General features: G+C 44.7%; 1 protein-coding gene across 8 annotated transcripts in view; it reads left to right on the top strand.

The window, feature by feature from the left end:
• Nucleotides 1–25,687, top strand: part of LOC140717343 (plasma membrane calcium-transporting ATPase 1-like) — a 328,298-nt gene that overhangs the window by 111,310 nt on the left and 191,301 nt on the right. Inside the window, exon 1 of one of the 8 annotated variants that reach the window (XM_073030838.1) lies at nucleotides 11,443–11,526. The exons of the other annotated variants lie outside the window; for them this stretch is intronic. The gene's annotated coding sequence lies outside the window, so the exon portion shown is untranslated. Of the gene's footprint in view, nucleotides 1–11,442; nucleotides 11,527–25,687 lie in introns of those variants that run through there. 8 annotated transcript variants of the gene reach the window in all.

Here is a 25,687-nt window from a genome sequence, read left to right as displayed (position 1 = left end):
CCAAACTTTCTGTATGCCGTGGACCCCTACCATTAACCTAGAGGTCCAAAGACCCCTGGCTGAGAGAGGAGAAAGTCAGAGAGTGGTAGTAAGTGCTGTCTCTCTGACTGGAGGCTGTGACTAGTGGTGCACTGGGGATGAATGCAGGCTCAGTTGTTGTTTGTCATCTATATTAATGACTTGGACGATAATTCAGTAAACTGGATCAGCAGACGTGCAGATGACACCGAGACTGGGATGCAGTGGACAGCGAGGAAGACCATCAAAGCTTGCAGTGGGATCTGGACCAGCTGGGTTGAAAAGTGGCAGATGGAATTGAATGCAGACAAGTGTGAGGTGTTGCACAGGTGGAAATCCATATGTGAGGTTATGCACCTTGGTAGGAAGAATAGAACAATGTATTTTTAAACAGTGATAAACTAGTATTAGGAGCGGGAGATGTCTTTGTGTACAGGCTCAGGAGATAAAATGTAAAAGCAAACATAGCCAGCAGTTAGGAAGCTGCATGTCAATTGGTCTTTATAGATCATTGTGGAAAGGATTTTTCCAGTAGTGGGGGGAGTCTAGGAGTAGGGGCATAGCCTCAGAATATGGGATGTCCATTTAGAACAGAGATGAGGAGGAGTCCCTTTAGCCAGAGGGTGGTGAATCTGTGGAACTCATTGCCACAGACATCTGCGGAGTCTATGCCATTGGGCATATTTAAAGCAGGGGTTGATAGGTTCTTGATTAGTATGAGCACCAAAGGTTATGGGAAGGAGGCAGGAGAATGGTGTTGAGAGGAATAATAAATCAGCCATGATGGAGCAGACACAATGGGCTGTATGGCCTAATTCTGCTTCTTATGGACTTAAGATCTCTATTGCAGTGGGATCAGAGTAAAAAGAGTGAAGTAATTGCTGAAATTCCTGCAGAGCTCTGAGTCCACATCAGGGAGATTTAGTCTCTGTTGACTTGCCTTGTTTGAATAGATGTTAGGGCTGGGGGTGGGGTGGCTCCAAATGCTGGAAATCTGAAATACAAATGAAATACACAGCTGGCCAGGCAGCATCTGTGGAGAGAGAAGCAGTTTCTGTTTCAGATTGACAACTAGCAAGCTGCTGTGATTTGCTTTGAAACTTAGATCCGAATAACTTTATTTGTCACGTGTACATCGAAAGGATCAGTGAAGTGCGCCATTTGGATCAGCGACCGACACAGTCCGAGAAGGTGCTGGGGGGGCAGCCTGCAGGTTTAGCCCACAACTCACTAACGCTTACGCATGCATCTTTGGAATGTGGGAGGAAACTGGAGCGCCCACAGGAAACCCACGCGGTCACAGGGAGAACATACGAACTCCAGCGGTGTGAATTGAATTTTGATCATTGATCACTGCCACTGCACTAGCTTTAGCGTAACCACCGTTCTACCATGTCACTCAGAAGAAGTGATTAGCCCTAGTGGACATCGAACCCACAACCTTGGCATTAATTAGTACTGTGCTCTAACTTTAGAACATATGAAACAAGAGCAGGAGTAGGCCATCTGGCCTGTTGAGCCTGCTTCTCCACTCAATAAGATCATGGCTCATCTCCGCCTACCTGCCTTTTCCTCATAATCCTTAATTCTCCTACTATGCAAAAAATCTAAGCATCTGAGCTATCTAGCCAGCTACCGACCAATTTAACCAGTCTGCTACCCACTTGGTGTGGATGTCTAGAATGAATTTGCCAACTGCTCTCCTGGGTCTGGTCATATGTGCATCTGTGAGAAGTTGGTGCAGGGTTCTCAGATAGAAGGGCTGGTGTGAAATATTTGTGTTACACTAGATAGAAATCGCAGGGAAAAAGGATTGACCTTTGTAGAGAGTTTGTCTGAAATGGTTAGTACCTCAGTTTAGAAGGAAGAGCTTGCATGAAAGCATACCGGAGTGTGGGGTGGGGGGGAGAATGAATGGGTGACACGCAGAGACTGCTCCCACCAACTGGAAAGTATAGAACCAAGGGTTGTGGACGGGCTGAATGGTCAGCAACTTTAAATCCCTCGGTCTTCAAGCACTCTTCATCTCATGTTCTCCATATTTATCTATTTTTATTTCTTTCATTTTGTATTTACACAGTTTGTTGCCTCTTGCACCCTGGTTGGGGTTCAGTCTTTCGCTAATCCTGTTATGGTTGTTATTCTGTGGACTTGTTGAGTATGCCCACAAGGAAATGAGGAAATAAATCTCGAGGTTGTATATGATGACATTTATGTTAATAAAATTTACACTTTTGAACTTTATGACTGATGACTAGAAGAATTCCTTCACAGTGCGCTTGGAAGTCCGGCAGTCTTGGCCTTGGGCAGTTGATTAGTCATTGAGCTAGTGTGACACTATTACAGCTCAGGGCATTCCGGAGTTGAGAGTTCAGTTCTGCTATCGCCCACGAGCAGTTTCTCTGTTCTCCCCGTGTGCTCGTGGGCTTCCACCCACAGTCCAAAGATGTACTGGTTAGTAGGTCAATTAGTAAGTTGTCCTGTGATTAGGCGAGGGTTAAATAAGGTGGGTTGTTGGGCAACGTGGCTCACTGGGCCAGAAGGGCCTTTCCCGCACTGCATTTCTAAATAAATCAATCTGTAAGGCTGAAACAGACTTTGGGCACAAGGAAACTGCAGGTTATTGGGATCGGTTCAGAGTGTAGGCTTGAGGTACAGCACCAGCCATCGAATTGATGGATGGAGAAGCAAGCTAGACGGGCCAAATGACTTGAGAATGGACCTTCTGCTCTTAATGCTGGGTCAGAATGTCTGGAGAAGTTCATTCTGAATTCCTTATTTGGGGGGTGGAGGCAGTAAGATACCGTGTCGCTGTTACAGTGCCGGCAACCTGAGTTCAGTTCCCGCCTCTGTCAGTACGTTTTGTTCATGACCACGTGGGTTTCCTCTGGGTGCTCCGGTTTCCTCCCGCATTCCAAAGGTGTACAGGTTAGTAGTCACCTGGGCAGTGGGGGCTCTCTGGGCTGGAAGGGTTTGTTACCGTGCTGTATCTCTGAATATTTATCTGTTCCTCACCCACAGTAGGAGCCAGAGTTGTTTTCTTATAATTATGCTGCCCTAGCAGTTGCCAGTAAATTGCGGGTATGATGACTGACTTTTCGTCCCTTTAATTTTCTTTACAGAATTACTGTACTCGCTATATTTAGGTGCCACGGTAGTGTTGTGGTTTACTTATTTCCTGCCAGTTACGCCATTGGCTGTTTCCCTAACAGTTTTGATTAACCAGTCAAGGTTGTTAGCCCTGAACCTGGAGGACCAGTGGACCACTCTTAGCCTGGCCTTTACCCTTTGACCTGTTTGGCCTGGGTGATCCTATCAAGAGCCAAAGCACAAGGCCCTGACTCCGGCCAACATAGCTGTCTGAGTCATTGAGGCACGCAAGCCTCCAAACCCTACGACAAGGATGAGGTCCTCGTGGAGGAGTGTAGTGGTTGGTACAACACTATCACAGCTCAGGGCGTTCTGGAGTTTGGAGTTCAGAGTTGAATTTTGCCGTCGTTCTGAAAGGGGTCTCTGTACGTCCTCCCTGTGGAATTGAGTTGTCCCCGGGTGCTCCAGTTTCCTCCAATAGTCCAAAGATGTACAGGGTAGGTTGATAGGTGATTGTAAAATTGTCCTGTGATTATGTTAGGGTTAATCAGGGTTGTGGGGTTGCTGGGGTCCGCACAGTATCGTTAAATAAAAATAAATCAAAATTTAGTGCATGTGAGTTGTCCTTTTCAGTTTAACTAAATTAAAGATTATGAAATGAAAGTAGCACATTAACTAGGTGGTTGAGTTCATCTTGAATCAAAATGGAAACTTGGCTCTAACTTTATACCAACCAAAGGAGGGGATAAAATTATAATGGGTGTGTGTGTAAACTTAAAACTGGTCGTGAAGTTAAAGCAGTGTTTAGAGAAGAGCACTGAGAACCTGTAATTTTCCTTTCAAGCAGCGTTCCCTCTAATTTTTTTTTACAGCTGTGCGGACCAACGAGTGCTCTGAGCAGGAAATTTTTACGTGGCCTGCCAACTGCGTGGCACTTTATTTACAGGCTATTAATATTTAGAATGAAAATTGAAAAGTCAAATTTTTTAAATTTATTAATTGAAGGATATAATAAAATACAGTACAACAATGAAAGTCTTTCAAGTTTTGTGAACTTTTTCTTGCTGCGTCCAATTCCAGCTGCGTGGCCACAAAGGCAATGTGTGCGGGGGCATTTCTGCTACTGCACGGCCGTGCAGCTAAGAGAGAGTGTTGCATTCAGACTTTACTGTGGTAAAATGGGACAGTTGGCCATTTTGTACAGTTTGGCCATTAATCTGTATGAGATTTCTTGGCGATTTATATCTCACATCTAAACATATGTGCCTTTGCTGCGTACCGAATTGACTTCCAAAGTGCAAAGTACGCTTGTGAAGTTGAAAGGCAGCAAAGCATAGATTGCTGCTGTCAAGTGACACAAAATGTGTGGGGCAAAACAGATAAGACTATGAGACACAGGACCAAAATCAGGCCATTCGGCCCATCAGATCTGCTCCGCCATTCCATCATGGTTAAATTACTATCTCTCTCAACATCATTCTTCTCCTTTCCCCCGTAACCTTTGACACCCTTACTAATCAAGAACTCATCAACCTCTGCTTTAAATATACCCAATGACTTGGTCTCCATGGCAAAGAATTCCATGGATTCACCACCCTCTGGCTAAAGAAATTCCTCCTCATCTCTGTTCTGTAGAGATGTCCTTGTATTGTGGTCCTAGACTGTCTGTATGGAATTTGTCTGTTCTCCCCGTCACTGTGTGGGTTTCCTCCGAGTGCTCCAGTTTCTTCCACAGTCCAAGACGTACTGGTTGGTAGGTTAATTGCTCATTGTAAGTTGTCCTGTGATTAGGCTAGGGTTACATCAGGGGATTGCTGGGTGACCTGGCTTGAAGGGCCTATTCCACAATGCATCTCAATAAATAAATAAATATTAATTAGTAATCCTTAAAGACTGTTTGAATTTAGCATTAAGAGTAGAATATTTACAAGACCATATCTTAGGAACAGAATTAAGCCATTCTACCCATCGATTTGCTCTGCTATTCCAGCATGGCTGATTTATTATGCCTTTCAACCCCATTCTCCTGCCTTCTCCCTGTAACATTTAATGCCCTGACTAATAAAGAAACTTATCATTATAGATGACACTACAGAATTGACCATGTTGAGCTTGGAGCTGCATCTAAACCACACTGGGTGAGGACATCAGATTTCTGTCGCCTGAAGGGGATTAAGTTAACCGGAGAGATTATTTTGCTGTTCATTGGACTAAGGGCATTGTTGATGATTGCTAACTTACTGCTGGTGTCACCGCTAGTGTTTAGAGTAGCAGTGAATGTCCTCCTTCTCTGATATTGTTCAGTACTTCTTTGTCATGTCAGTAGCTTCCCCTTAGTTTTCACTACTGTCAAGTCCTGGGTGGAGACCCAGGAATACCATCGTGTTCAGATGTAAAAAGATTCTTCATTGCTGTTTCTGTAACAATTTAGTTTGACCAGTCAGGGTTGTTAGCCCTGAGCTGAACTCCAGAATCTGGAGGGCCGGTGGACAACTCTTTAGTCTGGCCTCTACCCATTGACCCATTTGGCCTGGGTGACCCTACCAAGAGCCAAAGCATAAAGTCCTCACTCCGGCCAACATAGCTCTCCGGGTCATTGAGGGATACAAGCCTCCAAATCATGGCAAGGTTGTGGTCCTCTTGGAGGACTGTTGATGAAGCTTGCCTTTTATTCCAGATGCATTTAATTAAATTGACTTAAGTGATTTTAAATTCATCATACGTAACTTGTGTCTCTTGGTCTTCCAAGTATAGCCTGCAAAGAGTCGACTCGTTCCAAATCCTTCACACTCTTGGCTGCACTAATCAAGCCAACAGGGAGCATTGCCCGGTGGCTAAACATTTTAATTCTGCTTCCCAGTCCCATTCTGACATGTCAGTCCATGGCTTCCTCTACTGCTACGATGAGGCCACACTCAGGTTGAAGGAGCAGCACCTCATATTCCAATCTGACAGCATGAACATTGATTTCTCCAACTTCTGGTAATTTCTCCCCGCCCCCTTCCCTCCTTCCCCATTCCTCTTACCCCTTCTCTCCTCAAGACCTCCCTCTGGTGTCCCTCCTCCTTCCCTTTCTTCCGTGGTTCAGTCTCCTCTACTGTCGGATTTTGACTTCTGCAGCCCTTTTCCTCTTCCACCTATCACCTCCCAGCTTCACACTTCATCTTCCCTACCCCACCCACAGACCTTCCCCCTCACCTGGTCTCACCTGTCACCTGCCAGTTTGTACTTCTTTCCCTCTCTCCTCCCCCCCCCCCCCCCCCCCCCCCAATCTTATTCTGGCTCCTTCTCCCCTTCCCTCCCTTTCCGGTCCTGATAAAGGGTCTCAACCCGAAACGTTGACTGTTTATTCCTCTCCATAGCTGCTGCCTGACCTGCTGAGTTCCTCTAGTGTGTAACTGAGAACTCAAGACTTGTTTCATGATAGTCGCCAGTTTAAAAAGAATGTTCTAGAAATAGAGAAGAATGGACATCTGAGAGCAATTGGCAAGAGGGTAACCTAATCTGCCCGTTCAGATAACTACATCGGCTGTAAGAATGAAGGTCAACTAACCGAACACCAAGTTAGCTCCAATTTTGATGCCATCTTCCTGAGGATTTTCTTTCGGGGGGAACATCTTAATGTACCCAATATCTGTCCAGAATTTTTAATATCTTGTAATAACCATGAAGAGTTTCTATATACATTTTAGAGATAGAGTCATAGAAAAGTACAGCACAGAAGCAGGCCTTTCGGCCCATCCAGACTGTGCCGAACCATTTAGACTGATAACTCCCATTGACCTGCACCAGGACCATAGCCCTCCATACCTTTACCATCCAAGTACCTATCCAAACCTCTCTTAAACATAGAAATTGAGCTCTCATGCACCACTTGCGCTGGCAGCTCATTCCACACTCTCACGACCCTCTGAGTGAAGAAGTTTCCCCTCATGTTCCCCTTAAACTTTCCACCTTTCATCTTTAACCCATGACCTCTAGTTGTAGTCCCACCCAAACTCAGTGGGAAAAACCTGCTTGCATTGACCCTATCTGTACCCCTTCATAGTTTTGTGTACCTCTATCAAATCTCCCCTTTTGTGTTGAACATCTTGTGCAGTGCTTGGAATGTAGGTATGGCTGGCTAAACCAGTTTTTATTCTTGACAAATTTAAAACTATGTGATGCAGAATGTCCTCATCAATAATTTTGCAAGAAGCCATGTTATTCCTGTTAATTCAGTGGCTTATCGTTTATTTGCAATCTCACAGCAGAGTTCATGGGGTTGCGGAACACATGTTGGCGGCTGTGTGTGGTGGCGCGAGTTCCCACAGCTCTGTGAACCTTTCCTGCTGGCCTCCATTGCTGCACCTAGTTTCAGTGCCTGACTGTAAAACATGTCGATAGCTGTAAGATCAGGGTTCTATTCCCGCTGCTGTCTGTCCCGGAGTTTGTCTGTTTTCCCTGGGTTTCCTTGGGATGCTGCCATTTCCTCCCACATTCCAAAGATGTACGGCTTAGAGTTAGCAGCTAGTAGGTTACTAAGCTACTAAATATGCATCTTCAGAAAGGAAGCAAGAAGGATGAGCTTTGTTGTGTGTGCATCGTCACATACAGTGAAATGCCTCAATAGTGTCACGTCAAACTGTCGAAGATGCATACTTAGCAGCTTTGTGAGCGGCCCGCAGAGCGTCAGTGTGTATCACCTGCATCTTCTTGAGAAAAAATAATACTGACTCTGCACATAGGAAGGAAGTTGAAAATCTGGTTAAGTGGTGCCACAGCAACCTCCTCTCACCCAATGTCAGCAAAACCAAAGAGCTGAGGAAGAAGCTGGAGGTCCATAAGCCAGTCCTCATTAGGGGACTGGAGGCGGAGAGGGTCAGTAGCTTTAAACCCTTTGGTGTTACCATATAGGAAGACCTGTCCAAGGACCAGCATGTAAGTGTCAACACAAAGAAGGCATGACAGCGCCTCTACTTCCTTAGAAGTTTGCATGAATTCGCCATGTCATCTAAAACTTTGACGAACTTTGACATATGCACATTGGACAGTAACCTGACTGGTTGCATCATAGCTTGGTATGGAAACACCAATGCCCAGGAATGGAAAAGGTTACAAAAAAATTGGTAGATACAACCCACAAAAGTGGTAGATTTCCACCACGTGAAAATCCCTCCCACCATTGAACTATATATGTATAAAAATAACAATTACAGCACGGAAACAGGCCATCTCAGCCCTTCTAGTCTGTGCCGAACGCTTACTCTCACCTAGGCCCACCTACCTGCTCTCAGCCCATAACCCTCTATTCCTTTCCTGTCCATATACCTATCCAATTTTTTTTTAATGACAAAACCGAACCTGCCCCTACCACTTCTACTGGAAGCTTGTTCCACACAGCTACCACTCTCTGAGTAAAGAAGTTCCCCCTGGTGTTACCCCAAAACTTTTGCCCCTTAACTCTCAACTCATGTCCTCTAGTTTGATTCTCCCCTACTCTCAATGGAAAAAGCCTATCCACGTCAACTTTATCTATCCCCCTCATAATTTCAAATACCTCTATCAAGTCCCCCCTCAACCTTCTACACTCCAAAGAATAAAGACCTAACTTGTTCAACCTTTCTCTGTAACTTAGGTGCTGAAACCCAGGTAACATTCTAGTAAATCTCCTTTGTACTCTCTCTAATTTGTTGACATCTTTCCTATAATTCGGTGACCAGAACTGTACACAATACTCCAAATTTGGCCTCACCAATGCCTTGTACAATTTTAACATTACATCCCAACTCCTACCCTCAATGCTCTGATTTATACAGGCCAGTATACCAAAAGCTTTCTTCACCACCCTATCCACATGAGATTCCACCTTCAGGGAACTATGCACCATTATTCCTAGATCACTCTGTTCTGCATTCTTCAATGCCCTATCATTTACCATGTATGTCCTATTTGGATTATTCCTACCAAAATGTAACACCTCACACTTGAGCACATCTTCAAAGAGTGCTGCCACAATAAAGCAGCGTCCATCATCAAGGACCTCCACCATCCAAGACGTGCTTTCTTCTCGCTCCTGCCATCAGGAAGGAGGTACTGAAGCTTTAGATCCCACACCACCAGGTTCAGGAACAGTTATTACCCTATAAACATCAGGCTCCTGAACCAGCGTGGATAACTTCACTCACCACAACACTGAACTGATTCCACAACCTACAGACTCATTTTCAAGGATTCTACAACTCATGTTCTTAGTATTATTTATTTACTTTTTTAATTAATTGCACAATTTTTCATCTTTTGCACATTGGCTGTTTATCAGTCTTTATGTATAGTTCTTCATAAATTTTTTTTGTATTTATTTCCCTATAATTGCTTGCATGAAAATGAATCTTAAGATTGCTGTGTTAAGATTCGTACTTTGATAATAAATTTACTTCTGAACTTTGAACTTCATTCTTCCATTTTTCCTTCCTGCCCTAACTCATCATTTGGAAAGGAAGATGTTGATTTTTAGTTAGAGTTATTTCAACATCTCCAGGGTCTAAACAATGCCCCAAGTTAGTTTCTTGGGCGTTGAAGAACAGCATAATTGTTAATGAAAGCTGACACTTTATATTGAATCCTTTGCTCAAAAGTAGAAGTGGGGATATTGTGTGATAATTAGTACTATTTTAAAAATTGAGCTTCAAGGTATTGCAAGTATGTGATTAAGAGCTTGAAGAATTGTCACAATTTAAGAGAACTCCAGTCATGGAAGAATCCAGCGCAGACTTGGTCACTTCTGTGTCTTTTGCCAGTCCTCGACCCAGGCAGATATTCCTCTATCTCAGTACGTGTGACACTATTTCAATTCCAAGCAACCATTATCCCAATTCCAACAAACACTTTAACCAGAGAAGGAAAAGAAAGATGTTGACCTCATAAATGATCACGGTGTGATTTTAGTGGGACAAAAACAAGCTGCCCTCTCGTGAGCCAAGTCTGCAGATAAAGATGAAAGACCCAAAACATCAACTGCCCATTTTCCTGCTTAGATGCTTCCCCACTTGCTGAGTTCCTCCAGAATTTAGTGGGTGTTGCTCCAAGTCTGTGGAGCTTCATTGCATTTGGCTGGGGACGGGAAACGGAGAGAGATTTCAACATACGTCTTTGTGTTAAAATATGCAGCTCTGCCCTTGGGGGCTTCCAGAAAAGAAGAAAATGCAATCAGTTGTCTTGTTGCTTTTAATATTAAAATTGAGAGTCTGGTTGACTGGAATAATTGACTTTGAGGATTTCATTGTATTCTGGAGACTGAACAAATATTAAATTCAGAATTCAGAATCAGGCTTAATATCACTGGCATCGATCATGATTCTTGTTTTGTGGGAGCAATATAGTGAAATACATAATAAACTATAAATTGCAATAAGAAAATACTGTATATTTAAAAATTAAATTAAGAGCAAAAAGAAAAAAAATGAAATTGATGCTTTCACTCATCCTGAAGCATTTCAGCTGTTATGTTAATTCATTTTCTCCTCTTTTATTTCTTCCTATCTTCTGGCAACTGGGCACAGCGATCAAACGGTTAAATTATTATCAGATCAAAGAGAATGAAAGTCATTAATTCCTTGTGTGGTTGGTCTGTGAGTGTGTTGTCGGTAATGGTAGTGCGATCACTCGAGTTGAGGAGTACGATGTCCTCCTACGGGGTTATCCCCTCATTGGAGAAACACTGGAGCATGAATTTGTCTAATGTGGTCCTTGACAGCTCAAGATCAGGGACCCATGGTATGGCATCCAAAATGGCTGGGGACCCTTCAATTCTGTAGCCTTCCTCCGTCTTCACTGCCATTATGATGTGCCATCATCTTCCACCAACTGAGCTCCAGGTTGGATTGGTAGCCCACCCCCACCCCATTGACCTTACCGCCATGGTCGAACCTACCAAGAGCTAAAGCTCCAGAGAGCCTCTCAGGAAATCACAAGACTTCCCACCGTGACAGGTGAACGAACCATCCGTAGACAAGGGTGTTGGTGGCGGCACTATAATCTATGTTAATAAGTGCTAGCATTATCTTAATGTGCTTCCCCGGGAGGACAAAGGTGAATGTTTAGTATGTTTTCAGCGGATGAAAGAAAACAGTGACTGGGTGAGGAAGGTTTGCTAGAATGTGAAGTATTTTTTGAAGGAGTGGCGTGTGCTTAAACTGTACGCAGGGGCACTCTTGTTTCGGAGTGGGATTGTTGGGGGTGGTGTGGGGATACTTCGCTGGGTTATCCTGACTGCTCATGTTTCACACAGCATGGCTAACTCATCCTGCCGTGCATTCGTAAACAGACCTCGTTTGGACCTAACGGCTGGCAGACAAAGCCTCTGAGTCTGCGTGAGTGACGGTGCAACTGGAGACGGTGCTATTTAGGGCAAAGTAAATGGCCTTTCCGCCAGTCACGGTATACCAACTCGCGCTGCTCCTAGATGTTCCTGATAGACGGGGGATTTCTATGTTTTTCATGTTGTAACCTCTGCCGTTTTCAATGGATGAGTGCACTGTTGTGTCTGTGTTAACTTGGGAAAAGTTGTTAAAGTGCATTTGTCAAGTTGTAGTGCACACCATTAATACTAGTCTTACACTCTCCTGAGTGTGTGTGTGTGTTTGTCCCGTGGCAAACCATGGTACACATGCTGTATCCCTGCCCACATGTAATTGCATTTGTGAATTTTTGTAGTACTATTTAATTTTGGGAACTGTCATGTGGTTTGTTTCGAAGGGGACAAGTTAATTTTCCTCTCTCGTTAACCGTTTGTTTGTACACAGAAGGCGATTGGTGTTTGTACGAGGGTTTAAGGTTTAGCAGATTGATATTCAGCGTTAATATCTCGCTGATTTGGAATTTGTTTTCGTGTGTGGGTGTGTGTGTGGTCATAGTACACAGGTTGTGTAGGAACTGTCTCTACGGAAATGAGGCACTCGGGAGTTTTTTTTTAACTTGCATGGGAGTTATAATAAGCGGCAAGACAGGTGTCCGCAAAGCTGCAGCGGCAGGCCGGTTCCAGAAACTCCGCTGAGTGACTCACCCTGGGTCCCTGTGTGCATTACCATTTGCAGCTACCTTCCCCAGCACTCGTGTGCGAGCTTGCCAATTTGGCCGTGAGGTCCGAGGGGAAAGGAGAGAGCTCCGGCTGGCGTCAGTGGTGCCCATTCCAATACCACCTGTTGGCGAGACTAACCAACTTCTGTTCGTGTGTGCCCTTGAAGGATAATTGCAGTTCTGATTACCCAGCAACAGGAAGGATTCAGGATTGTTTATTGTCATTCTTCGGTGCTCGAGTGTGAAAGAGACAGAAATGATTGTTACTCTGGATTGGGCGCAGCATAAAAATAAGAACCAGAACCAGGTTTAATATCACTGGCATATGTCACGAAAATTGTTAATTTTGTGGCAGCAGTACAAAACATTACATGATAATGCAGGGACTAGAAACTGTAAATCACAGTAAGCGTATCTGTATGTATGTACGTGTATATACTGTATATAAAATAGCTAATTTAAATACGTAGTGCAAAAACGGAAATAAAAAAGTAGGGAGGTAGAGTTCATGGGTTCAATGTCCATTCAGAAATCTGATTACAGAGGGGAAGAAGCTGTTCCTGAATCGTTGAGTGTGTGCCTTCAAGGCTTCTGTGCCTCCTCCTGGTAATAATGAGAAGAGGGGATGCCCTGGGTGCTGGAGGTCCTTAGTAATGGGCACCACCTTTCTGAGACACTTACTTGAAGATGTCCTGGATACTATGGACACCAGTGGCATGATGGAGCTGACTGAGTTTACAGCTCTCTGTAGCATTTTTTTATCCTGTGCGGTAACACCCCCCCCCCCCCCACACACACACACAAATACACCCACACACACACCCACACACATACACACACCCCACACACACACACACCCCCCACCCCCCCCCACACACACATACACACACTCACACTCACACACACACACACACACACACACACACACACACACATACACACACACACACACACACACACACACACACACACACACACACACATACACACACACACACACACACCACACACACACACACACACACACACACACCACACACACACACCACACACACACACACACACACACACACACCACACACACACACCACACACACACACACACACACACACACACACACACACACACACACAAAATACCAGACGGCGATGCAGCCAGTTTCAGATTTCATGACATGCCGGTGGTATTCAACCTGATTCTGAGAGTGTTCTCCACAGTACATTTGTAGAAATTTTTGAGTGTTTTGATGATGATGATGATGGCTGGTTCTTCGCTTGCGAAGATCAGGAGGGAAGAAGAATCCTCAGGAGGGACGGCACAACAGTTGATGACTATAGAGGCCAATTTTGGACCTGGAGACTGGAGCAGTGGGGGCATGAGAACAACTGGGATGTAGGCACCTGGGTAGTAGGATCCTTCCTGTGAGTGTTTCAATACACTGAAAACACAATAAGCATTAAAAACACAAAACATATAAAACCAATCCTATAAAATCTAATGTAAACCATTGAGTGTGGCTGTATATGCACAAGATTAGCTGATAAACAGGTGATTGTATGGACTTAAAGTGACACTTGGTGCAGGAGTGTCTGATCATGATATGTCTCTGACAGGAAATGATAAAGTGGCTGATGTGGATGTAGTGCTGGTGGGTCTGTTGGTGGGTGGAGATGTTGACCAGCCTGACAGCTTGGGGAAAGTAACTGTTTTTGAGTCCAGTACTCCAGCCGTGGTAGTAGTCTTTTCCTTGTATGTCATTAAGCTGGAGAAGGTACCGAAAATATACGTGAGGATGATACCGGGACAGGGGAGGCTTCAGTTCTGAGGAGAGTCTGGATAGGCTGGGACTGTGTTTTTCCCCCCCTCCCCCCAGTGTAGGGGGCTGATGGTTGACTGTACCTCTTCAGCTTGTCACCTTGCAGTTTCTCGCTTAATTCCCCTCCCTCTCCCATCCACCTTCCCCTTTACCTGGTTTCACCCGTCACCCGTCACCTGTCATCTTGCACTCCTTCCCCTTCCCACCTTCTTATTCTAGATTCTTCTCCCTTCCTTCCCAGTCCCGATGAAGGGTCTCGGCCTGACACGTCCTCTCAGTAGATGCTGCCTGACCTGCTGAGTTCTTCCAGCATTTTGTGTGTGGATCTGGATTTCCAGCACTGGCAGAATCTCTTGTGTTTGTGACTTCATAGAGGTTTATGAAACCCTGAAGTGCGTAGATAAGGTGAACGTTCAGTCTTTTTTGCAGGGTAGGGGATGGGTTTAAGGTATGAGGTGAAAGATTTAAAGGGGTCCTAAAAGACTTCACACAGTGGGCGGAGAGTATGTGTGAGAGAAAGTGGAAATCCCGATGTGGGTCCGCTGGGGTGGCTGAAGGCCCAATGCCTGCTTGTCCAAGGCTAGAAACAGAAGAGGACGTCTTGGGCCTACAGGACTGTATATGTGTGAGGGTGGGGCTTGTCTTGCTGTTGTTGTTTTGTTGATGGTTGTGTCCTGTATTGTTCTGTGTTCGACACTTCGGTGTGTTGGTTGTTAACACAAACGGTGCATTTCACTGTATGTTTCTATGTGCACGTGATGAATAAACATTAACCTTTATAACATTTATAGCATTTAAAAGATGCTCGGACAGGTACATGGGTAGGAAAGGTTATTTGGGGGGGGGGGGGGTTCCCCAACCTGGGATCCATAGATCCTTCAGTTAATTGTAAGAGTCCGTGGCATAAAAAAGGTTGGGAACCCCAGGTTTAGAAAAATATGGGGTGAACACAAGCTAATGAGTCTGGATTTGGGAGGCTACGGTCAGTATGGATGAGTCAAGGAGCTGTTCCCTTGCTCAGTGAATGCCCCATCCTCAATGGATCAGTATTAATTCTTTGTAGGACATGAATGCTCCAGTTTTTATTTTCAGCCCAGTTTGGGATTGAATATAGAATAGTATGGTGCATAATGTTGTATCAACTTTTGTAAATCTACCCCACGATCAAGCCAACACCACTGTCATACATAGCCCGTAGCCCAACATTCATGTCCCTATCCAAGAGTCTTTTAAATGTCCCTAATGTATCTACCTCTACCACCATCTCTGGCAGTGTGTTCTAGACACTTGCCACACTCTATAAAATCAACCTCCCTCGGACACCTCCTCTAAACTTTCCACCACTCACCTTAAACTAGGGGCTCCCAACCTTTTTTTATGCAATGGACCTCTCCCATTAACCAAGGGGTCCTTGGACTCCAAGTCGGGAACCCCTGCCTTAAATAAATGTCCTCTGGTATTAACTACTGCTGCCCTGGGGAGAGAAAAAAACACTGGCTGTCTGCAGTACGTGTCTCTCATCATCTTATACACCTCTGTCAAATCGCCTCTTGTCCTCCACTGCTCCAAAGAGAAAAACCCTTGCTCGCTCAGCCTGTCCTCATAGGACAAAAGACTTGCTTTTAATTTCAGAATCATGTTCATTATCACTGACAATATTATTGTTTTGTGGCAGCAGTACATGAAGATCGCTATAGGTTACAGTAAGAAGTATGAAACAGTAGTTGATTGGAAAAAGAGAGCAAAAGGTCAGGTAGTGTTCATCAGTTCATGGCCCATTCAGAAATCTAATGACAGAGGGGAGGAATCTGTTTAAATTAGTTAACCTCACTGAGGCCTCTGTTGGTCAGGTTCGACCACTGATGTTGTGTCCTAGCTGTCTAACTGATACACAAGCCAGGGCAGTACAATATGGAAAAATAAATATCGATTTCTCCTTCTGGTAAAAAAGTATTCCTTCTCCTTCCCCCTCCCCTCTTCTTCTATTCCCCTCTCTGGCCTCTTTCCTCTTCTTACCTGTCTATCACCGCCTGTGGATCCCCTTCTTCCTTTTCTCCTATGTTCCACTCTCCTCTCCTATCAGATTCCTTCCTCTCCAGCCCTTTACCTTTCCCACCCTCCTGGTTTTACCAATCACCTTCTGACTACCCTCCTTCCCCTTCCCCCACCTTTTATTCTGGTGTCTTCCCCCTTCCTTTCTGGTCTTGAAGAAGGGTCTTGGCCTGAAAAATTGACTGCTGATTAATTTGCGCGGATGCTGCCTGAACTGCTGAGTTCCTCGGGCATTTTGTGTGTGATCAATATGGAGACCAAACTGTTGCCCGTGTAGCAGCTGATGAATGCAAAGGAACAGGTGATACCGACACAGTTTGGCACCAGCGGCACCCCAGGAGTTGCCAGTCAGTGTTGAACTCAACGTAGGACTGCCTTAGGGACTCCAGCTCCGGGGCCATGAGTGGGTATAGCTGCAAGACAATGGAAATGTGAGGTCAGAGATTTCCTTCTCCTAGATAAGCGGCCAACCACTCCAGGCATCAGTAACCAGCCTTTGCCCCTTCTGACAGTAGAAATGGTTCCACTGGGCTTGGAGGCTAAGCCACATGTGAAGGCCAGGTGCTGGACTTGGTTGTCAGAAGCTGTTGGGATGCGTGCCGTTAGGAGCATTTAATAGGCAGTGGGAGCTTGTCCTCACTACTCCCCCAATGAAAGCAACCTTAATGAATCAGTTAACTTCACTGTTCAGCAATTAACCACTAGAATTCCACTGACCAGTGCAACACAGTAAATGAGATTGCTTATTGATCTGTGAGACTACTTTAAATTCAAAGGTCCAATTTAATGTCAGAGAAATGTGTACATTATACATCCTGAAATGCTTTTTCTTCGCAAAACATCCATGAAAACAGAGGAGTGCCCCAAAGAATGGACGACAGTCAAACGCAAGAACCCCGAAGTCCCCCCCAGCTCCCCTCCATCCCACGGGTGAGCAGCATCAAGCAACGACCCCCGTCTCCAAAATAATATAATAATCATTGTACTTGTACCCGTACCTCGTCATAGTTGTGCGTATGGCGGTAAATGCAATTTCACTAGCTTGGGATATTGTCTTCAGTTCTGGTTGCCTCTTTATAGGAAGAATGTGGAAGCTTTGAAGAGAGTGCAGAGGAGATTTACTAGGATGCTGCCTGTCTTATGTGGAAAGGCTGAGCAAGCTAGGGCTTTTCTCTTTTCTCTTAATAAGAGGTGTACAAGAGGATGAGGGGCATGTACAGCCAGACATTTTCCCACAGCAGAAAGGGCTAGTACAAGGGGGAAATAATTTGAGGGTGTTTGGAGGAAAGTCAGAGGTAGGTAAGTTCTTTACACAGAGGGTGGTAGGTGTGGTGGAATATGCTGCAACAGGTGGTGATAGAAGCAAATACATTGGGGACATTTAATAGACTCTTGGACACATGGATGAAAGAAAAATGGAGGTGTATGTGGGAGAAAGTTTAGATTGATCTTAGAGTAGGTTAAAATGTTAGCACAACATCATGGGCCAAATGGCCTGTACCGTGCTGTACTCCTCTATGTTCTAACCAGCAGGTTCTTGAACCAAACTCCACAATCCTAACCCTGTTTCAGCAATGGACCACAACGTCTCCTGCATGACCAAGGATCCCACTCATTTGCATTGATGACTTGGTAGGAGTCCTGGATCTTGGGCAGGGCTCAATCAACGCAGTTTGATGATTGACTCTGTAGCTCACGTAATGATGTGCTTCTGGTTTCTCGTCGCTCCTCTGGTTGCTATTTTCTGCAGTTTTGTTCGGGGGCAACCTGTAGATAATGTACCTACCAGGGAGAAGGCAATTCTAGATTTAGTGTTGTGCAATGAACTGGATTTGATCAGGGACCTCGAGGTAAAGGAACCATTAGGAGGTAGTGACCATAATATGATATGTTTTAACCTACAATTTGAGAAGGAGAAGGGAAAATCGGATGTATCAGTATTACAGTTGAACAAAGGGAACTGTGGAGCTATGAGGGAGGAGCTGGCCAAAGTTCAATGGAACAATACCCTAGCAGGGAAGACAGTGGAACAACAATGGCAGGTATTTCTGGGAATAATGCAGAAGGTGCAGGATCAGTTCATTCCAAAGAGGAAGAAAGATCCTAAGGGGAGTAAGGGGTGGCCGTGGCTGACGAGGGAAGTAAAGAGCAGTATAAAAATAAAAGAGAAGTATAACATAGCAAAGATGAGCAGGAAGCCGGAGGACTGGGAAGCTTTTAAAGAGCAACAGAAGATAACAAAAAAGGCAATACGCCAAGAAAAATTGAGGTACGAAGGTAAACTAGCCAAGAATATAAAGGAGGATAGTAAAAGCTTCTTTAGGTATGTGAATAGCAAAAAAATAGTTAAGACCAAAATTGGGCCATTGAAGACAGAAACGAGTGAATTTATTATGGGGAACAAGGAAATGGCAGACGAGTTGAACAGGTACTTTGGATCTGTCTTCACTAAGGAAGACACAAACGATCTCCCAGATGTAATAGTGGCCAAAGGAACTAGGGTAAAGGATGAACTGAAGGAAATTTATATTGGGCAAGAAACGGTGTTGGATAGACTGTTGAGTCTGAAGGCTGATAAGTCCCCGGGACCTGATGGTCTGCATCCCAGGGTACGTAAAGAGGTGGCTCTAGAAATCGTGGACACATTGGTAATCATTTTCCAATGTTCTATAGATTCAGGAACAGTTCCTGCTGATTGGAGGGTGGCTAATGTTGTCCCACTTTTCAAGAAAGGAAGGAGAGAGAAAACAGGGAATTATAGACCGGTTAGCCCGACGTCAGTGGTGGGAAAGATGCTGGAGTCAATTATAAAAGAGGAAATTACAACACATTTGGATAGCAGTAGAAGGATCAGTCCGAGTCAGCATAGATTTATGAAGGGAAAATCATGCTTGACTAATCTTCTGGAGTTTTTTGAGGATGTAACTATGAAAGTGGACAAGGGAGAGCCAGTGGATGTAGTGTACCTGGACTTCCAGAAAGCTTTTGATAAAGTCCCACATAGGAGATTAGTGGGCAAAATTAGGGCACATGGTATTGGGGGCAGAGTACTGACATGGATTGAAAATTGGCTGGCTGACTGGAAACAAAGAGTAGCGATTAATGGGTCCCTTTCGGAATGGCAGGCTGTGACCAGTGGGATACTGCAAGGTTTGGTGCTGGGACCGCAGCTGTTTACAATATACATTAATGATTTAGATGAAGGGATTAAAAGTAACATTAGCAAATTTGCTGATGACGCAAAGCTGGGTGGCAGTGTGAAATGTCAGGAGGATGTTATGAGAATGCAGGGTGACTTGGACAGGTTGGGTGACTGGGCAAATTTATGGCAGATGCAGTTTAATGTGGATAACTGTGAGGTTATCCACTTTGGTGGCAAGAACAGGAAGGCAGATTACTATCTAAATGGAGTCAAGTTAGGAAAAAGGGAAGTACAACAAGATCTAGGTGTTCTTGTACATCAGTCAATGAAAGCAAGCATGCAGGTACAGCAGGCAGTGAAGAAAGCTAATGGCATGCTGGCCTTTATAACAAGAGGAATTGAGTATAGGAGTAAAGAGGTCCTTCTGCAGCTGTACAGGGCCCTGGTGAGACCCCACCTGGAGTATTGTGTGCAGTTTTGGTCTCCAAATTTGAGGAAGGACATTCTTGCTATTGAGGGAGTGCAACGTAGGTTCACAAGGTTAATTCCCGGAATGGTGGGACTGTCATATGTTGAAAGATTGGAGTGACTGGGCTTGTATACACTGGAATTTAGAAGGATGAGGGGGGATCTGATTGAAACATATAAGATTATTAAGGGATAGGACATGCTGGAGGCAGGAAGCATGTTCCCGCTGATGGGTGAGTCCAGAACTAGAGGCCACAGTTTAAGAATAAGGGGTAGGCCATTTAGAACAGAGATGCGGAAAAACTTTTTCACCCAGAGAGTGGTGGATATGTGGAATGCTCTGCCCCAGAAGGCAGTGGAGGCCAAGTCTCTTGATGCATTCAAGAGAGAGTTAGATAGAGCTCTTATAGATAGCGGAGTCAAGGGATATGGGGAGAGGGCAGGAATGGGGTCCTGATTGTGTATGATCAGCCATGATCACAGTGAATGGTGGTGCTGGCTAGAAGGGCCGAATGGCCTACTCCTGCACCTACTGTCTATTGTCTATTGTACCAGATGTGCCAGACTGAACTGAGCTGAGCTGAAATGAATATGCCTGGACTCTCGAGATGACTTTTGTGGGTTGATGTTTTACACTCTGTGTTCTCTTGCTTGTTTTGTTTTGTGGGTTGTGGGGGCGAGGGGTGTTTGATGTTTAACTTTGAACAGATTCCGTAGTTTTCATTGTTTTGTGGCTGTCTGTGGGAAGATGAATCTACTGTATACTGTGAGCATACTTTGATGGTAAATGTACTTTGAATATTTGAATTTGCACAATCTTTTTCTTAGTCTGATGTAATTTCAAGAATCATGGAGCACTATAGAACAGAGACAGGCCCTTCAGCCCATCTAGTCGGATGTGGAATTTGCTTTGCTTTGTTTTTACCCACATGCCTGTGATGCTGCTGCAAATAAACTTTATATTGTACCTCCAAGTTAATGTGCCAAACTTGTGCGCCATGTGGTTCTTCCATCATTCAGTATGATTATGACTAACCTAGTTGTAACCTTCACAACCCTGTGTTTCCCAGTAACTTTTCACCCCCTTATAAAGCAAGTGTCTATTCCTGTCTTGAAAGCAGTTGAAGGCTCTGCTTACAGTGCCTCTTTGCAATTGGTCTGTTATTTGGTTGGCAGGGAGATGATGGATCTTACTGACTTTCTTATTCCAAATACCTATGAAACGGGAATCAGAGTGCAAGAATAATTACAGTGCAAAAGTAATTTGCAAAAGTCTTAGGTGTTCTCTCACTCTCACACTCACACTCTCTCTCTCACACACTCTCACTCTCTCTCACACTCTCTCTCACTGTCACACTCTCTCACTCTCACACTCTCTCACTCTCACACTCTCTCTCACTCTCACACTCTCACTCTCACACTCTCTCTCACTCTCTCTCTCACTCTCACACTCTCTCTCACTCTCACTCTCTCTCACTCTCACACTCTCTCACTCTCACACACTCTCTCTCTCGCTCTCTCATACACACTCTCTCTCTCGCTCTCTCTCACTCTGTCTCACTCTCACTCACACACACACACTCTCTCAGCTAGGGTGCCTAAGACTTGCACAGTGCTGTATTATTTGTCAACATAGAGCAGACAGCGAGTTTGTAAATTTGGTGGGAGCCTGAAGGTGGTGGAGTGTTGCGGGAGGGGTGTGGGACAGGTGGCAGACAGGGAGTGCCAGAGGCAGGGGGATGCAGACACAGGTGCAGACACACCTTTCATTACAGTATGTCTCCCTGGTGCTTCCTGCTCCCTCCCCTCTCCATTCCCCTTTTCCCAACCATGATCCCCGTCTCCCTGACCCCTTCCCACTCTCAGTGCACAGTAGAGACCCATATCAGAATCAGTTTTATCATCACTCTTGATGAGATTGGTTGTTTTTGCAGCCGCAGTACAGTGCAATGCATAACATTACTACAGTACTGTGCAGAAGTCTTAGATCCTGAGACCTTTGCACAGTGCTGTACCTTTGCACGCCCTCCCCTGTACTTCACTGTAGGAAGCTGCATCTTGCATCAGTGAGTTTTTTTTTTGATGTGCTAGCAGTTTCTAGTTTGCACCTCTGAGGAAATGCTGAAAAAAGGCGAGTTTTGGCAGTGGCAGATTAGTCTTGTCCAGATGGTTCGAGAAGCAGCCGCCTGTGTGCAGGAATAAAGTGGTAAGCAGCGAGCACATCAATTATTTAGCTGCCTGAACTCCTGAGTGTTCAGGTTCAGCGACTCTGTTTTTGTTCTCGTGATGTGCATATATATAGCTGAATTTTCCGTTCTGGGATTTTGTAGATGTTTTAATCCTGGATTAAAACTCGCTCGGTATGAAGGAAGTTAATTCTACGAAAGTGAAACTTGATTTGCTCGCTGCCTGCAGTGGTGGGAAATCAAAGTAAATAATTTGTCATCGAAGTACCTACTTGTCAACGTATACTACCCTGAGATTCAGCTTCTTGCAGGCATTTACAGGAAAACAAAGAAATATAATAAAAATTTGAAAAATTTCATATAAATGAAAACTAACAAACAACTGCTGTGCAACAGAGGTTGTTTGTTCAAAAAGATTCTAGTCATAGAACATTACAGCACAGAAGTAGGTCCTCCAACCCGTCTCATCTGTGATGAACCATTAATTGACCTCCACCTGGTCTCCATAACCCACCCATCCATGTGTTTATCCAAATCTGATCACGGAGGGGAAGGAATTATTGCTAAATTGTGGAGTGAGAGATTTCAAGCTCCTGTATCTCCTCCCTGATGGTAGTAATGAGAAGGTGGTAATGTCCCAATGGTGGGGGTTCTTCATGATGTGACTCGCTTTTTTTTGAGTCTGTCACAAGACACGACAATCACATTCCAAATCAGGTGTAGTATCACCAACGTATGTCGTGAGATTTGTTGTTATGCGGTAGCAATAGATTGGCAGAGGCGAAGAAGCTGTTCCTGAATTGTTGAGTGTGTGCCTTCAGGCTCACGTGCCTCCTCCCTGATGGTAGCAATGAGAAGAGGGCAGGTTCTGGGTGATAGGTGTCCTTAATGATGGATGCTGCCTTTTTGAGGTACCACTCATTGAAGATGTCCTGGTGCTGTGAAGGCTGGTGCCCATGATGGAGCTGGCAGAGTTTACAACTTACTGCAGCTTACTTCGATACTGTGTAGTGCCTGCGCCCCCCTCCCCCCCCCCATACCAGACGCTGATGTAGTCAATTACAATGCTTTCTATGGTACATTGGTAGAAACTTGCGTGTCTTTGGTGACGTACTAAATCTCCTCAAACTCCTAATGAAATATAGCCTCTGCCGTGCTTTCTTTGTAACTGCATCGATATGTTGCGCCCAGGTTAGATTCTCAGAGATCTCGACACACAGGAACTTGAAATTGCTCATTCTTTCCACTTCTGATCCCTCTATGAGGGCTGGTGTGTGTTCCCTCATCTTACCCTTTTTGAAGTCCACAATCAGTTCTTTGGTCTTACTGACGTTGAGTGCAAGGTTGTGGCTGCGAGAGCACTCAACCAGCTGGTTACCTCGCTCCTATACGCCTTCTCGTTGCCATCTGAAATTCTACCAACAATAAATAGTTGTGTCATCAGCAAATTTATAGATGGTGTTTGAGCTCTGCCTGGTCTTGAATGTAGAGGGAGTTGAGCAGTGGGCTTAGCATGCTTCCTTGAAGTGTGCCGGTGTTGATTGTCAGCAAGTTGGCGAAGATTTTTCAGATCCACACAGACTGTGCTCTTCCGGTGCAAAAATGACTGAGTTAGAAAACTAAATAAATAATGCAAAAGAGGAGCGAAGAGATAGTGTTTATGGGTTCATGGACTGTTCAGAAATCAGATTCTTAAATCGTTCAAGTGTTGGTCTTCATGCTCCTGTATCTCCTCCCTGGAGGTAGCAATGAGAAGCGGGGATGTCTCGGATAATGAGTGTCCTTATTGATCGTTGTCTGATGGTGGGAAGTATCTGCACACTGCAGTCCTACATTATTGCAGCCTCTGGTATGAGTAGTAGTGTGGTGGGGCAGTAATACAGCTTTACCAAAGGAGGTGTAAGTTGCTCCTTCCCTCCACTAGCCTGCAGGTCAGACTTGGGCAAGGTGTAGCACCTGCTTAGCGCCTACCGCCCCCCCACACTCCGATCAGGGTCACGTGAAGCCACAGGAGCAGGTGGTGGATGGTCGTATGAGCGGCCGGTGCAGATCACAAGTCCTGGTTATGTGACCGCTGACTCCAGGCAGACAATCTCTGAAGAGTATTGATAATGGCTGGGGTCACCCATCTTGTAAAGACACTGCCCAGAAGAAGGCAATGGTAAAGCAGTTCTGTGTAGAAAAATTTGCCAAGAACAGTCATGGTCATTATCAAATATTTCTTTCTCAGTCTAGAAGTCCTTTTCTAGGTAGCAGCATTACCTCAACTGGCAGCTGCTTGGCAGGTATTAACTTTTTCCCCAGTGGTAAACCTAGTAAAAAGGGCTTACTTCCCATCCTTGGGAAATGAACCATTTGATGGTCTTCCAAAGATACTCTATTTCTGGCTGCCACCAACAGGTTACCAGATGCAGTAAACTCAGTTCCTCATTTTAAACTTCTGACTTGGTAATTCCTTGGTCCAGCATCGTTTTGTTGCACTTGTGAATTCAGACAGTCCACACGATCCACATCTACCTAACTGGTCGACAAACCAGTTCATTGAGTTGCTGCCATCCAATTGGACTATTTTTCAGCATATTTTTAATTCCCCGGATATTTATTTTCATCAAATTATTGAACTGGTTTTTCCCCTTGGTAGTTAAAAGTTTAGAAGAAATTCCTTCTTACTTGCACCTTAAATAGGAAACACCTATTTGTGAAGGGGGGGGTGTTCTGGAACTTGGGGCATATTTTCAGATTTAGGTGTTTCCCATTTAAGGTGCAGGTAAGAAGGAATTTCTTCCAAACTTTTAAAATCTTTGGCAGTCAATTCTCAAGAGAGCTAGAGAGGCGATCAGTGAATATAGTCAACTTTAGGGAACACAGAACACATTGTACTGACCTTATAGCCTACTCCAAGATCGATCTAGCACTTACCTTCTGCATACCCTCCATTTTTCTGTCTTCCATGTGCCTATCTTTAAGAGTTTCTTAAGTGTCCCTTATGTATCTGCCTCTACCCCCAACCCTGGCTGGGCATTCCACACATCACCATTCACTGTATAAAGAACTTAACTCTGCATCCCCCCTACAATTTCCTCCAGTCACCTTAAAACAGGGGTTCCCAATCTTTTTCATGCTATACACCAAAGCCATAAAGCAAGGGGTTGTGAACCCCAGGTTGGAAACCCCTGCGTTAAAATTATACCCCCTGGTATTAGCCATTTCTGCTCTTAGAAGGAATCTCTGGCTATCCACTTGATCTGTCCTCCTCCTTATCATCTTGTACACCTCCATCAAGTCTCCTCTCATCCTTCTCCAATGAGAAAAAGAGGAGTCGAGGATTGGGTGAATCGGGCAGGAAAGAAGAGTTGAGGTCAAGGTCAAATTGAAGCCCTGATCTTGGACAGTAGAGCTGGCTCCAAAATTCGAAGTAAATTTATTATCAAAGTACATATATTTCACCATTTATAACCCAGAGATTGTGGAGGTAATAAATCTATAGAATAATAACCAGTACAGAATCAAGGAAAGGTCGTCCAACTAGGGTGTTCAGCTAGTTTGCAGAAGACAACAAACTGTGCAAGAGTAATAATAAATACACAAACAAAAGCTATTGAGAACATGAGATGAAGAGCACTTGAAAGTGAGCCCATAGGTTGTGGGAACATTTCAGTGATGGAGCAAGTGAAGTTATCAGCTTTGGTTCGAGAGCCTGATGGTTGGGGTATAGTAATTGTTCCTGAACCTGGTGATGTGAGTCCTGAGGCTCCCGTACCACCTTCACGATGGCAGCAGTAAGAAGAGAGCATGACCTGGGTGAGGGTCCCTGATGATGGAAGATGCTTTCCAGCGATAGCATCACACGTTCACCC

The sequence above is a fragment of the Hemitrygon akajei genome, chromosome 27 (genome assembly GCF_048418815.1).
Source record: "Hemitrygon akajei chromosome 27, sHemAka1.3, whole genome shotgun sequence".
In the NCBI taxonomy this organism is placed as follows: domain Eukaryota; kingdom Metazoa; phylum Chordata; class Chondrichthyes; order Myliobatiformes; family Dasyatidae; genus Hemitrygon; species Hemitrygon akajei.
Note: the sequence above shows the minus strand (reverse complement) of the source record. Positions and strands in the feature narration are given on the sequence as shown.